Genomic DNA, 14750 nt, shown 5'->3' on the forward strand with positions numbered 1-14750 from the left:
TTCACTCATTCCAGAATCATGTATGCAAATCCGCTGCGGACGGCCCAAGAGACGAGGGGATGCTACAACTTTTAAATGCTTCGTGTGATATGAATTCCAGATTTTTTTCCCCCGAACTTTTTGTTAAGAAAAGGGATTATCTGTACACCTTCCCCTCCTTCCTCCTATCCCCCCCCCCCCCCCCCCCCCCCAAGCTGTGCGGGATTTAGGCAGATTTACTTCAGCAAACACCTTTGGACACTGGGGAAAGTGGGAGTCTGTTTGCTGAAGGAGCCTTTTGTTCGCAGAGGTGTGGGGTGAATGCTTTACCAGGCAGGCGTGATATTAACCCGTGCTCGGATGCCAGGGAGGCCGGGTTAACTCTTTGTGCTCACGTTCGCTCAGAGAGGTACGGTTCTGGTGGTTCTGTCCCGCTCCGAACCCTCAGACAGCTGACCGGGACCGTTGTGCCGCATCACTCTGTTGATGGGAAGCCCGACGGTGGCTGGTTGGGTTTCGTGGGACTTCACCATGTTTGTAACTCCCATTACCGGATGGAGGATGAGCGCTTCAGCAGCAGCGGCAGCTTTCCTCTCCCAGTCTCCTGTCCCGCTAACTTCCCTCGTTGTGGAGTGTCGGGGATGACCACTAGAGGCACCGCTCTCCTGGTGTCATCCCCTAACTATCACGAGTGCATCATGCCTACACCGGTATCGGTGGTCCCTCCACCTGCCCCAAACACAGTTGCCGTCCCATCATGCACAGGCGGTGATCGAGGTGGAAAGATATGACTTGGCCTGCAAAGACAGGTCAAAGGCGGCAGTTTTAAAATATCGTATGATATTGTCAATGCTTTTAACGGAAATCCTTTCCGAGCGCAATTCTGCGGTGCAAAGCAGTGGCCCATCTCATAAACTGTTAATCTGTGTGTTTTCCGTGGATGGAGATGCTGGCGCCTGTGTGTGTGTGTGTGTGTGTGTGTGTGTGCGTGCGCTCGCGTGCATGCAGACGGTCCATGTAGTTGGGGCATTGGCGGAAGCTTAAGGGTGTGAAAGAATGATGACCAGAGGAAAGCAATGCAAAGCAAGGTGTCTGCAGTGTCCCAGTCCTGTGGGCCCTGAGAAGCCCCTTGCCTCCGCACTCATGTGATTTGACAGGCTGTATCTGCTCCCCGGTGGGACGACACGGGTCTGCGGCGTGTCACCGTGCTTCAGCTTGGAGCCGTAGATATGCGTGCCGGCTGCTGCGTTTCTGCTTGGGTGCTGTTTGAAAACTAAGAAAATTGAGTCGTCCACTGAAGTGAAGAGAGCTGCATTTATTTTAACGGTGTGTTTGCGCGTTCGTGATTTGAAAAGACAAGTTTAACACGTTTGCTGAAAAGTACATACGAGATTACAAAGCTACTGTGAAAAAAAAAAACAAAAACGACACGTCTATGAAGGTAATTCAGACAACTCATTTTTTTTCCTTAGCTGTTTGCTTTTCCCCATGAGTAAGTGCGGTATTCCACCATGGCCTTTCCAACGCTGCCCCCAACCAGCACTAAACGTCCCCAGATTGAAAGTCTTTTTTTCCACGCAATGTCACATGAAAATGCCAAAATCTGAACGGCTTTGTTGCCACCGGCTCGAGAGAGAGCGACAGTCACGTTTTTTCACTCCCTCAATGTTCTGCGGTCTCTTCAAGTTTAGCATGACACCCTTGGTGCTGGAATGAGCCCCTGTAATTTCAACACGCCGAAATGGCTGTGCACATGTCGAAGACCCCCAAGCAGACCTTGCATATGGCCACTTTGATGTTCATTTGATTGTCAGGCGGAAGAGCGGGGAGAGAGCACCCCTGGCGAGGTCACGGGCGCGAGGAACAATCAATAGCAGATCAACAGATGATCGTGACATCTGGAAAGCCAGGCCTCTTTACACATGCATGTGAGCGCAGCTGCTGAGAGTTAGAGGTACCTCTACTGCTTCCAGCTCGGTGTGTGTCATCTGACCGTGGCCGTTGCGGTGTGCTCTTTTTGGATGACCTCGGCACTATTCCGATGCTGTCAGGTGGCTCCTTAGCTGAACACCCAAGTCAAAGGTGGAGCTTTAAGGAGGTTTTACCAGTTGAAGTCAGTGTATCACACTGAAAACTGTTTAGTTGCCCTGGTTTCAGGTGTGGGACAAGGTGTCTGCGGTGTTGGTGTAGAAGCGCTCCAGTGTGGTAGGTCACAGTAGCAGTAGCAGTGAATATTAGCTGAAGATCTACACAATGCAAGACTGATCAAGAGGGCTGAACTCAACCTCTTTTACCTGTCTTTACCACTACGGCTGCTGACGGCTAGACCGTGACCTCCTGGGCACATGGTGACATACCGGTTACAATTTCATTTGAAGGAGATGAGCTCAGATCCTCACTTGTGCCGTAGTACCCTTGACCAGGGCGCTTACCATGAACTGATACTGTAAAATAAAAATCACCCAGCGTGGTACATGGGTAGATCACTGTAGTTGTGAGTTGTGCGATTCCTCCGTGTCCCTGTCACACACACTCATACTGACCTCAGAGCGAAGCCCGGAGACATCTGGGTGGCATAGCCGCTCCTCGCTTGGCTAGCAGGACGACTGAGTCATTTCAGAGGAGGACTCGTGAAACTGCCCGTCACGGATGCCCGGCACCTGGTTACATCACCACTCCTTTCAGCAGAACGTAGGTGGGGGAAAACCTCTGTTGACTCCCTGGTTATTTTTGGTCGGGAGGAAGGCATGTTCGCCGAGACAGAAAAAAACAGATTCGGGGGGGGTACTTTAACTTCTTCAGTTTTAGAATGGTGTATTCCCACTTTTCAAATTTCTTCTTTTTTTTTTTTTTTCCAATTTCAGCACCCACAACTGAAAATGAGCAAGTACCAGAAGTAAAGCTAGTAATCACCGAATCTCTCCCGTTATTACTTTTCATGTTTTAGTGGGTTGCACTCATAATTAGTTACAGCAACACTCATTCCGACACCGGCGGAAAGGAGTATTCCTTAGTAATTAAAGTAATGAAATATTCATTTATGCTACCTTTTCGGCAACCTCTCAAATGAGGCAGCGGCACTTAATGTCCGCGCCGCCGCCGACTTTATTGCGACGGTAGCCTGGCACGGCTGCAATTAGTACCTCTGCCGACTGTTGCCGTCTCTGAAGGGCAGCGAGCAGGTCGAGGGGACAGGAGCGCCCTTCCTGACATCTCTTTACCCTCGCTGTGTTTTTTTTTACCCCTCTAACTCAGAGGTTACCTTTTCCCAGCGGTGCAAAATCGACTTGACATAACTGTTCATCAGTTTCAGGACTCTCTCCTCCAGGCATTTTTGCATCGAATGAACCCACTGAAGCTTCACGTTGCAATTGGCAGGACAGTTCCTGGCAGTGGCGGAGCCGGACTGAGAGGTCGGGGGTTGGGAAGTGAGCCGGTCGCGTTCGGGGTGTGTGTGTGTGTGTGTGTGTGAGAGACACCTGGGGGTGGTAAAGGCTGAGACTTTGTAAGCCTAGAGATGGCACCCTGTCTCCTCCGGCCTCTAGGCTCTTGTTCGTGGCCTCGACACCTGATGTCTTCCTCGGAGAAGGATGAAGAGTCCCCGTTTTTTCTGAGATGTTGTTGATGGTTTTGGTCTTTCTTATCCATTTGAAAAGCTGACTGCAGAAACGCGGGTTTGGATCGAAAGCACTCGGGTCCGAGCGGAGAGGCCACGGAGCGCCGCTCTCTAATCTTCTGCACGTTTCCATCCTCGCTGACAGCTTGGGTTTGGTCCAAGCACTTCAACAGACAGGATGTCAGACACCAGCAAGGGAGCAGTATAAAAACACACAATGTCTACACCTCATTTATTATTTATTCATTCATCTGACACTTTTCTCCAAGGCAACTTACAATGTGAGATTTGTAAACTGAGCTACTTACCGTGCTCTAGCCATTTACACAGCTGGGTAATTTTTACTGGATCGGTTCAGGGTATGTATCTTGATAAAGGGCACTACAGCAGATGGGTGGGATTCGAACCCAGACCTTTGTCTGCATTTCTCTAACCGCTCTGCCGCCTTCTGACCCATAAAAGGAGCAGATGAACAGGATGAGCTGCGCTGTCCTTCCCGCACCGTTCCTGCGGTATGAGCTAAGAGGGCACATGTAAGTCCCTCGGTGATGGAAGTCTGAGCGAATTTCGCCGCTCCAGTTCTGTCTGCGCGGCGCCGGCTCGGCTCAACGTGTAAAACAGAGGAATTCCTTAAGAGGATGGCTGACGGGAAGCGGGCACACGCTTCTTAGCGAATATTCCTATCAAAGGGGATCCCGAGATGAAGATCATCCCTTTCTGTAAGGTTACTGCTCCATCTGCTTCTTCATCTTCCATATGCACAGTTATTAAAAATAAAGTATTTGCCTGTTTAACAGCGGTACAGCTCTGGTGAGGCACGACGGTCTGGTTCTCTCTCGCTGTCACTCACACACACACACGGACGCACGCGCACGCCTCGCCTCTCGGAGCTTTGCATGTCACAAGCAGGGGCTGACGGGTTGATGCCCGTTCGACAGGCACCATTGAGTTAAAGTGGTGTGACGGCGGAGTTTTGTTAAGCTGGGAACAAAGGGGCGCGGAGCGGGGGGAGTCGGGGCCGCCATTGTGTGAGCGCATATTGGCCTTGTCACACTTCTGCAGGATTTAATGCTCTGTTTATTCCCGGCCATCAGAGCTAATATTCAGACAGGCTGCTCTTTTACAAAAAAGAAAAAAGCATATATAGTATATATAATCACACACACACGCACACGCGCACACACACACACACACACACACAAAGTTTTCTGGGAAGCACTTGAGTCTCAAATGGAATAAGTCCGTAAAAGAATATTCTCTGTTATCTGTTTTTGGCATTATTGCTTTTCACACGTCTTTATTCCTTTTGTTATGTCATTATTTTCCACTGAAAAGCTCTAAAAAGGAGTTTTTTTTTTTTTTTTAATGTTTCGCCACGATTTCTTCTCCCGCTCTTTTTTTGGCCGTTTCGGGAGACGCCGCGCTGCCGTTGTCCTGCCGAACCGCAGAAGTGATGCATGGGACAGGAGACAAAGTCAGAGCAAAGAACTTATCCTTTAATAGTGCCGATTTCCTAAAAATAAATAGTGGTTTGCGTTGGGCGAAACCCTGCACGCATTTCGATGAGTAGCTTTCTTTTTTTTTTTTTTTTTTGCTTTTTTAACTTTCCCACAGTTCACACTTAGAGGCCCGTGAAGAGGTGCTGCTGCAGTCGCGCTGTGAGAAGAGCCGCGCGTTGCTCAATGGTGTTTGCGGTGAGATTAGCGAGCGGGGCGACCGCGGCCGTGTCGCCATGGGAATCGCCCTCCCGGTGAGGAGGAATGCCGGGCAGGTTGGGGCGGGAAGCCCGCGGGGGGGCCCCCTGCGGTCGCGGCCCGGGGCCCGGGGTCCTCGGTGCAGGTCTCGGGCAGGTACTTTGCTTTTCAGCGACACGGCCGTCTCCAGAAGGTTCGCGGCGCCGCGTCACACCCTGCCAACGTGTCACGCCGACTGGGGCTCCGCGGGTGCCGTTCTGACAGCCGTTTCATCCGCAGGGTCGCGTCCCTCCGCCCGCCTTGGCGTGAAAAGGCGTTTGGGAAGGCTGCTTCCACGCCAACTGTCACGCGCTTCTCTGGGCTCCTTGACGTCAACCCGAGTTCAGCGAGAATTTCGAACCTCCAGAAGGCGGAATTTGAATTTTTCGAGCCGTGGACGTATAGAAGGTTCGGTTTTCCGCTCGGCCGACGTTTCGTGACGTCACTGGGTGACGCTGATACGGGCCGAGGCCTGCAAAGTCCTTCGGCTCAAGTCTTCTCCGAAACCGTGTTCTTCACGAGGCTGTTGATCCAATCCCCAGCGCAGCTCGCTAATCTACAGCTGTGATTCCGTTTGCGAAAGTTTTGGGAAAACGTGGGCCGGAGCAGTTATCAGTTACCGTCGGTTTGCGAAGAGATCGTCCTGCAGGTGCTCCGTGCTTCACGTGGTCGACCGCAAGAGAAAAGGAGACACTTCCCCCTGTCCGGCATTTTCTCCAGTTTTGCACACGTTGCACATTGTTTGTATTATGATTTACCCGTTCGTTCCGTAGGATACTTTTTACCGTGTCGGTTCAGGGTAAGTACCTTGATAAAAGGTCCTACGGCAGGCGCGGGGATCCAAACCCGGGTCTTTCAATCGCAAAGTGACAGCTGTAAAAAATACACCACCTGCTGTCCCTGATGTCACCCAGCTGTGCTGAAGCTGAGTTTTGTTCGGATCTGGAACGTTTACCGTCAGGGGAAATATGAAAATATACAGCTGTCTACTACTGCACTTCCTGATGGGGGGCGGGGGAGCTGTCAGATGACGATTGTGTCCACAACAGACCCTCTGGACATTCATATAGCGGTTGATCCACTTTACAGACCTGGAAAGTCTCACCAAAATGAATATAGAATGTATTCCCCCCAAGGAGACCCAGCCATTCATTTCTGTCCACTCCAGATGACATATGTTTTTCGCTGACTCTCACAAACTATACAGTCTGTAATGATGAGTCATAATGCATCTCTTAGAGGAAATGATATGCTCTTAAATGAGTCACATGTTTGCGGGGTGGGCCTTGGACAGCTTCCTTTTCCGGCCCGATCAGTATGGATACGTCTCCATACATGCATACATACGAGGCGCTCCATCAGTGCTGCGCTTGACGAATTGACGAATGACACGTAGGGTAAATTGTAGTATCTGGTAGAGATCCTACAGTTTGCGCTGCACTGGGATGCTCACTTTGCTTCCCGCAACGCGCATCGCGGCGCCTCTACTCTGTTGTGGAAAAACAACGCAAGCGTGCATGGAAATCATTAGACACACATGTAAAGGCAATTACAGGGTTAACAGAATTAAACAATTTGTAAACAGATCAAGCCAGTCAATCTGAAACATTTTTTTTTTTTTTCGCCGCAGAACAATTATAGAATTACAATAGACAGAAATTGTACTCTGTCTGTATTTATGCAATCAACAGAACGAAGAAACAAAACAGTTTAATGTGGGGGGAGAGAGAGAAAAAAAATCATCGTTCATCTGCATTGTAATTGCTTCTTTTTCACATCTACAGGGCGGTTAATTAAAATTGTGATTAAATGTGGCTGCGCCGCGTAAGATACCTTCTCCCGAACAGGTGGTACGGAATTTAAAAGTAAAGAGAAAAACGTAATTAGCATTGGAAATTGAGAAATTGCCTGCAAGAATCGGTGTTAATTTCACTCGCTGATGAGGTAATTTATAAAAGAGCGCAGCGGAGGTTGTGCAAACCTACCCCCCCCCCCCATCTCCCGCCCCCACCCCACCACCCACTCCCAGCATGCAGGTGAGAATGTTTGCAAAACATTGAGGGGGAAAGGAGGCTCGGCGTACGTCGGTCTGCGTTCGCCGGGCCTTCCGCCGCCGCACCTCGGCTCCGCGTGGGATGGTGACTCGGGGTGACCGTGGAGGAAGGTGTGTGTGTGGCTGGGGAGGTCTGTCACGTTATAGACGCGTGAACCCGAGATAGGAGGTCCCAGGGAAACTGTGTCGCCAAATTTCCGACGGGCCTCGCCACGGCGCCGCCGAAGCCCCCCGTTCCATCTGGACAAAGACGGGCCGCGACGCCGATGGCTCGAACCTCCGAACGTATCGTCATTTAATTGAGAAAGCGTTCATCATCCGGCTGCCCTGATTAAGTCAGCGCCGGGCGCACGACGGAGCCAAACGTTTCCGACTTCAGAGGGTTCATTAATGTGGACCGGAATGCGGAGCCGTCCCATTTAAAAATAACACTTTTTCCATCCGGGGCGAATTAATATCGTTTCATTACCCAGTTGTGGAGACTGGAAAAAAAGAATGAAAAAAAAGTCCGTATTGAGGAGTTTCAAGGCGTCGCGTCTCGAGTTCAGAAGTGAAGTGAATCATTTGGAGCCTTTATTTAGATCTGCTGTTGCTGTTGTATAAATTATGGTTTCTGAGGTATCTGAGGACACTCCTCGTTGCGGGATCGGGACCGCTGCCGAGCGACCGCCGGCAGGAGCCGAGTTTGCGCGGTCGACCCCGTGCCCGTCGGGTCCCTTCCGAGGGCCTCTTCCCTTTTCCGGAAGGGATCGGTGCCGATGTTCGGAAGCGGAGATGGCGCCGTTTCGGACCTCATTTTAAAGTGCGACGCTCGTTGTCTGCGAGGGAACTGAGCCGAACTGCGTTCAAACAGCGGTTCAATCAACGGCCGGGACTCGGAGGCCTGCCGAACCCCGGGTCGAACCGTGGGTCGAACCCTCGTCAGGCATCAGGCTTGCTCGGTGATGGGGGCTGATGTTTGGTATTTGAAAGAAGGTGAAAGGTAGTCAAGCTTCTCCTAGTGTCCCTGTACGTTGCAAGTGTGTGTGTGTTTATCTGTCACATGCAATGAAATAGAATGAAGGACAAGAGTCAAGGCCGCGCTCACGAGCACGAGAACTGAACGCGAGAGTGATGCCGGGAGAAATTACGAATTCTCACACCTTTTTTCTTTTTTTTTAATAAAAATACATATATTTTCCCTACGTTGCGCTTGAAATAAGCTGTCAGGGACGATACGTTTCACTGTGCGTCGTCGTCCAGTGACAAAACCACATCGGCCGGCCGTGCCGCTCTCCCTTCCCTTCGGCAGATGGCCATTCTGACCCCCAATACGTGCGCGCGCGCACACACACCAACATGTTCAGAACTGCGCGGCTCCAAACTTCTGCAGCATTGCGACAAGTTGTTGCCCTTTTTCTGCGTGTTTCTCATGTCTCGCCTGGACGGTCTGTTTTGTTTTGGGCCAGGCCGTGTCGGGGGTGTGTGGGTGGGGGGGGGGGAAGCGGGGGAGGTGCGGGGGACTCAAGGTGGCTGCTTTTGTACAGCGTGTCAAACGTGGTTAACAGGCAGCCATTTATCTTTAAAACCCCTGGCGCACAATAGGGAGGGGAGGCGGGGGGAGGGGGCTGAGAGTGTGTGTGTGTGTGTGTGTGTGTGTGTGAGACGGGGGGAGCGGAGGTGCTGATTGAGGGGAACGGCGAGCTTCGGAGCCCAGCGCCTCCCTTCTCCCCCAACCCCGCCCCGCCCCCTCCACCCCCATCTCCTACCCCAGCGAGTCCCTTCATTATTACGTTATTTTATTATTTTGCGGGGCGCGGAGGCTCTCGGGTCAGTCGCTGTCTGACAAGATGTTTCGGAGTTTGCCGAACCTTCACATGACGTTTTGTTCGGTGAAATCGCGCTGTAAGCAAACTGCCCCGGTCCGGTGTGTGCGGCGAGGTCCCGTTCCCCCCCACCCCCACCCCCACCCCATCCTTTTGGCGTCAGATAGTAACGCAGATCTGCGGTAGCTGGAGAGCTGCTCTTGGACCTTTGTTCATCTAGGCGGGTTTCACTTTCTCCTGTGGTCTCAGTGCTGTGAAGGTGGCCTCTGTTTCCCACTCCTCTTGTTTCTCTGCAAGTAAGGAGCACCTGGTATCCAGTATGGGCAGTATCTCTAACCTCGTTTTTGGTAAAGTAGACAGTAATACAGTATTAAGGTGTTTGGCAGGGGGGCATTTTCAGCAATGTGAACTATAAAGACAGTGGGTATAAAATAAGTCCTTGGAGATATTTTGTTGTTCGGGGATGTGCAAGGAGTGTTTGACAGCAAGGGTCCTATTTTCCACGTCTGTCTTCAGAACTGAGTATTCGACGTGTAGCCCTTACTTTCTTTCCCCAATCTCCTTCTACACCCGAGTATCTGAACGTGAAGCTCCTACATTCCACGGACACGTTCGGAAATGAGCGTTCGAAGGTGTGACCCTGACTTTCCTCGATCCGCTTCTGAAATGAATATTTGAAAAAGTAGCTCTTCTTCAGCACTGAAGAACATTTGAAGCTCCTGCTTCCCATGGTCCTCGTGCTTCCGCAGCTCTGCTGTTTCATTTGTGTTCTTGTTGCCACCTGGAGCCTGTGGAGATGCTCCGTTTTCCTGTAGGGACCATAAAGTGTGTATCTGTGTGCGTGTGTGTGTGTGTGACAGAGAGAGAGAGAGAGACAGAGGTAGAGTGTGTGTGCCTGTATAGACACTGAAACCAATTCGGTGATGGCAGCAGATGACACCGATGTTGGGAGGCCAGCAGGTCAACTAGATTAAAGCACCAGGGCGCCGTACGTCTTCAGCGGCGGCTCCATGTGTCGCGACCGCCGTGTTTACGGACGCTTTAGACGTTCGACGGCGCGGCCGGAGCGGCGTGCGGAGTCGCATGTGCGCGCCCGGCTGTGTCGCCGCGTGTTCCCGGCAAGACGCTCGCACCGAGAGCTAATAGATTACTTACGATAAGCCCTTGGGGAGTGGATCTTTCTCTCCAGTTTATAAGACACAGGGCGAAAACAATCCCTAATATCGGCAAAAACCTCTGGCTTGTTTATGCGCACATTATTGTGAGTCTTCCCGCCTGGAGACGGCGGCGAATGGGAGAAGTATGCGTGGATTTCACAGGTAACAGGATTACGTGGGCCCATAATTGATCCATTTGGGGGAAAAATGACAGCGCTCTAAAGAGGCCCGAGCTTTGGAAATGGAGTTTATGAAACAGGCATTCGTAAATTCAAAGGAATCAATATGTCAATTTTATTACATCTCCAGGCCAGACGGGTTTTAAAGGCACAGCGTCCCTGTATTTGGCTCTGGCGAAGTGCCACGAAGAAGGGGGCTCCGGAGCGGCGCTCTTTGGCGGAGGGGAAGAGGAACGGGGGGAGGGGGGTGGCACCGAAAACGTGCGTCCTTAGAAAACGGCGCAGAAGGAAGTGTCAATACGCGATACGTCGACGCCGCTGTCGTCTCACGTTTAATACTCTTAAAAATAAACTATTTACTAAGGCTGGCAGGAACAATAAAGAGTTTCTGCGATCGCCCATAGCCATCCATTTATAAAGAGAGGGAAACTAGATTAACGGTGTTCCGCATTTTCACCACTAAAATATTCACATTTCATTTAAACACAAGTACATCCAAGGCAAGATTTAATTACCCGCCGCTGCTGTAATGTAAATGAATTATGCAGTAAAGACTGATGCAAACGGATAGAAATATAAAGCGCATTGGATGTTTTCTCAGGAAGAAGGGAAACATGAGATCCGTTCAGAATTTCAGAGCGAAATCCCATCATGACCGGCGCGCAGGCCTTCCCCGTCTCTGTTCGAACGGTGCAGGTGGGCGGGGGTTCGGGGGGATGGGGGTGGGGGGTGCGCAGCACAATTACTGTGCCTAGTTAGCCGGCGTTTGTTATACATTTTTACCATTACCGCAGTTCATCTTGGAGCAAGTAAATAATAAGGAGTTGGTGATGCTTGCATTTTTAATTCCGTTTCCCTCCTTTTCCTTATTCCGCTCACTGGCTGACATCTGCTATCAATGCTAAGCAGGTGTTTCGGCGTAAACAGACGCGGCCCTGTTTGTGTTTCGCCGCCGTCGCTACTGCGCACCCAAATGAGCAGCGTGATTAAGAATCCTGTACATTTTTGAAAGGAAGCGGATGACCGCCCGGCCAGAACGTAATTACAAGCGCTCCGACATCCGCAGAGCGCTTGCCAAAGCCGAGCCAAAGAACAGCAGAAATTAATAATATATAATAGCATCTTTCTTCTCGGTTATAAATGAAATAAAGTGGAGGGGAGTACGCGCTCATATCATTTTTTTTTCTTAATTTCGCGAGATGGAGGACAGATTACACTCCCTGTGACCTGGAACCAGACATTTTGGTGTTCAGTGTTCTAAAACCCTTCTTTTTTGCACATATTTTGCAGGTCATGAATACGTGGAATGGCTCTTCATTCCTGAAGGTCTGTGTTGCTTTCAGATACTATTTAAACAACCCCGAGAACGTTGGTTCAGGATGTCGCCTTGTAACCTGAAGGTTGTTAATAGGTTCGAATAAAACTCCTACTGTACCCTTGATCGACTGCAAAAATGACCTGGCGGTATAAATGGGTTCATCGTTGTTAAGCTGTTCGTTAGTAAGACATGGTGAGTGACCTCGGACCAAGGAGCCGGCTAGCTAAAGGTTAATAAAAACAATATAGATACTAAAATTGACTTTAAGTAGTGGTTTGACAGAATCGGGAGTGCACAAAATGCAATTGTGTCACACAACATGCTTCCAAAATGTGTTACGAGCACTTGCTCAAGGGCTGCTTACGCGGCTGCTAATCTGGGTGAGAGGGGAAGTGAAGGTAACGCCCAATGTGTCTCGACAAACCGGCAGATCGGAAATCTTTCACGTACAGCGTTGATCGCATGGGCTGCGACGGATGGAGCGCCAAATTGGATGTAGCCTGAACAAAACGAGCAGCTTTGCAGTCGTTCGGTTGGGGTGCGATTGGGAGGTCGTAGGCGCAGTGCGGGAGCTGATTTTGTACCCTTGAGTGAGTTACTCAGCCTCAAGTTCTGCCATAAGGTAGTTGAGATGTGTAAACCTGCAAAAGTGCACTTATAAGACTGTCCTCCAACAGCAACTGAAAAATCACGATCAAATGAACAATAGTCAGCGAAAGTATGAGAAGAAGTCATCATAGGTTGCATTGGGTAAATTTACTCAACCTTGAGTTGGGCCATGAAGTCACTGAGATGTGTAGACCAGAAGAGCGTCCAACAGCAACTGAAAAATCATGATCAGATGAACAATAGTCAGCGAAAGTGTGAAAAGAAGGAGTCATCATAGGCTGCGTTGGGTAAACTTACTCAACCTTGAGTTGGGCCATGAAGTCACTGAGATGCGTAGACCAGAAAAGCGGGGAATTATTATATTGTCCTCCAACAGCAACTGAAAAATCATGATCAAATGAACAATAGTCAGCGAAAGTGTGAAAAGGAGTCATCATAGGCTGCGTTGGGTAAACTTACTCAACCTTGAGTTGGGCCATGAAGTCACTGAGATGCATAGACCAGAAGAGTGGAGAGTTATTAGATTGTCCTCCAACAGCAACTGAAAAATCACGATCAATAATCGACAATAACAATCAACTGCAGTGTGAAATGGTGAGTCTGGGCCCGGAGTAGCTCTTTCCTTGGGTGCACTGGCTCGGCCTCAAACTGTGCCATAAGGTTACTGAGGTGAGAAAGCTGGCAAGAGTGTGGAACTGTAAAGTTGTCCTTCAGCAGCAACTGAAATGATTCATAATTGAAAGAACAAGAATCACCTACACAGTGAAGAGGTGAAGCTGAGCTAGGGTGAGCTCCTTTCTAGGGTAGACTTACTTGTCCTCCATTTCACGTGTCGGGTGTCACATTGGGTTGGGCACCCAGGGACTGACGCTTTCCGTCCCTTCGGCAGCCCGGCCCTGGAAGGTGCTCCTTTACGTGAGGAAAACACTTGTAAGGGAAGCTCCGCTTACATTCTGTCCCCTTTAATCAGGGCTGGAGATTACATCCTCCCTTTCGGATACATGATAATTACACTTCTCCGAGAATGCCGAGCGCTCGCCCAGAAGACAGGGTGGGTGAGGCCCAGATGCTGGCAATTACGCTAGAGATCCAACACCGACTGTTCCCGATTCCGCTGCTCCCCGCAATAGGAAGCGACACTTTTTCACACCTATGTGCTGGAGAGGGTGTCCATTTTCTCCATTTGGACAATTTTCCTCTGTTTTCAAACCATGTTGTTTGAATATCCATGTCACTTATCGCACCGTAAGAGCTGTGGCTCAGATCTCCATCCTACTGTTATGCACGACACTCTGGGATCCAATACCAACATGAGCCATGGTTTCTGCTTGGGGTAGGACTGGGGTTAGGGTGAGGGTTGGATTCTGTTTGATGAGGATCAAGCCATTGCTGGGATGAAAAAAATGAATAATACGTGAGAATGTATATGTATGTATGCATGTATGTTTGTGTGCATTTTCTGAGGACATACCGAAAGCGAGAGCAGGTTTTTTTGGAGATGTCCTCAGATTGACGCTACTAATACTCCTTGTTTACTTCGCCCAGCTGCTCTGGGATGGTTTGCACAGTGCAGGGTCACCCCAGGCAACCGGGGGGGTGGGGTGCAGTTTGCTGAATCGGGCTCGGGGAGAGGAGGGAGCGCTAGGGCTTGTGTCTGGTGCCGGTCAGGGGCAATTAGAGACGGGGCCCGGAGAGGCGTGGGGGCCTAAGGCGTCCTTACAGACCAGCTCACCTGACAATAATTGTCCTGAACAGCAGCCCATGCAAGGGAGCCCGAGGTTAGCGTGGGAAAAGGAGAGCCGTGGAGGAGATGGGTGACCCCCCTGCCCGGGGGGCAGCCCCCCAACTCCCCCCTGCCCGATCCCATAGAAAAATGATAAGTGTATGATGTGCGTGGCTGGTCTAATACAGTTGCTGAGATGGGTAGAGCAGGCTGTGGGGAGTGGGGGGCTGTGCCTTACACCGAGGGCTCGAGCTCCACGATGTGTTGATTGGTGTTTCTGGTGCCTTCCAGAATAGCAATCAAACTTGCGGTGATTTTGGAAAAGGGTTGTCGGGGGTGGGGGCTGCAAAAAGAGACGCGAATGTGCGACTTTTACCGATAATTCTCGTTGTACTTAGGGCGCAGAATGGAATTTAATGAGTGCAACGGGCCTCGAGAGAAGCACTCATATAACGGTGTGTAATTGTGAGGATGAGGGATTGTGCGCTAGGTGTGCAGTATGACCGGGAACGTGGGTTAAATACGCGCCTTACCTTAAATACTATGATGAACAACATGGTTCTGGAGCGTGAGCGGCA

The 14750-nt window shown here is 50.4% G+C and overlaps 1 protein-coding gene across 1 annotated transcript in view; it reads left to right on the plus strand.

Annotated features, from left to right (window-relative positions):
- The window catches only part of LOC108929774 (zinc finger E-box-binding homeobox 2-like), a 73539-nt gene that overhangs the window by 9320 nt on the left and 49469 nt on the right, over window positions 1-14750 (plus strand). The window lies entirely within an intron of this gene.

The sequence above is a fragment of the Scleropages formosus genome, chromosome 12, assembly GCF_900964775.1.
Source record: "Scleropages formosus chromosome 12, fSclFor1.1, whole genome shotgun sequence".
NCBI classification, from domain to species: Eukaryota; Metazoa; Chordata; class Actinopteri; order Osteoglossiformes; family Osteoglossidae; genus Scleropages; species Scleropages formosus.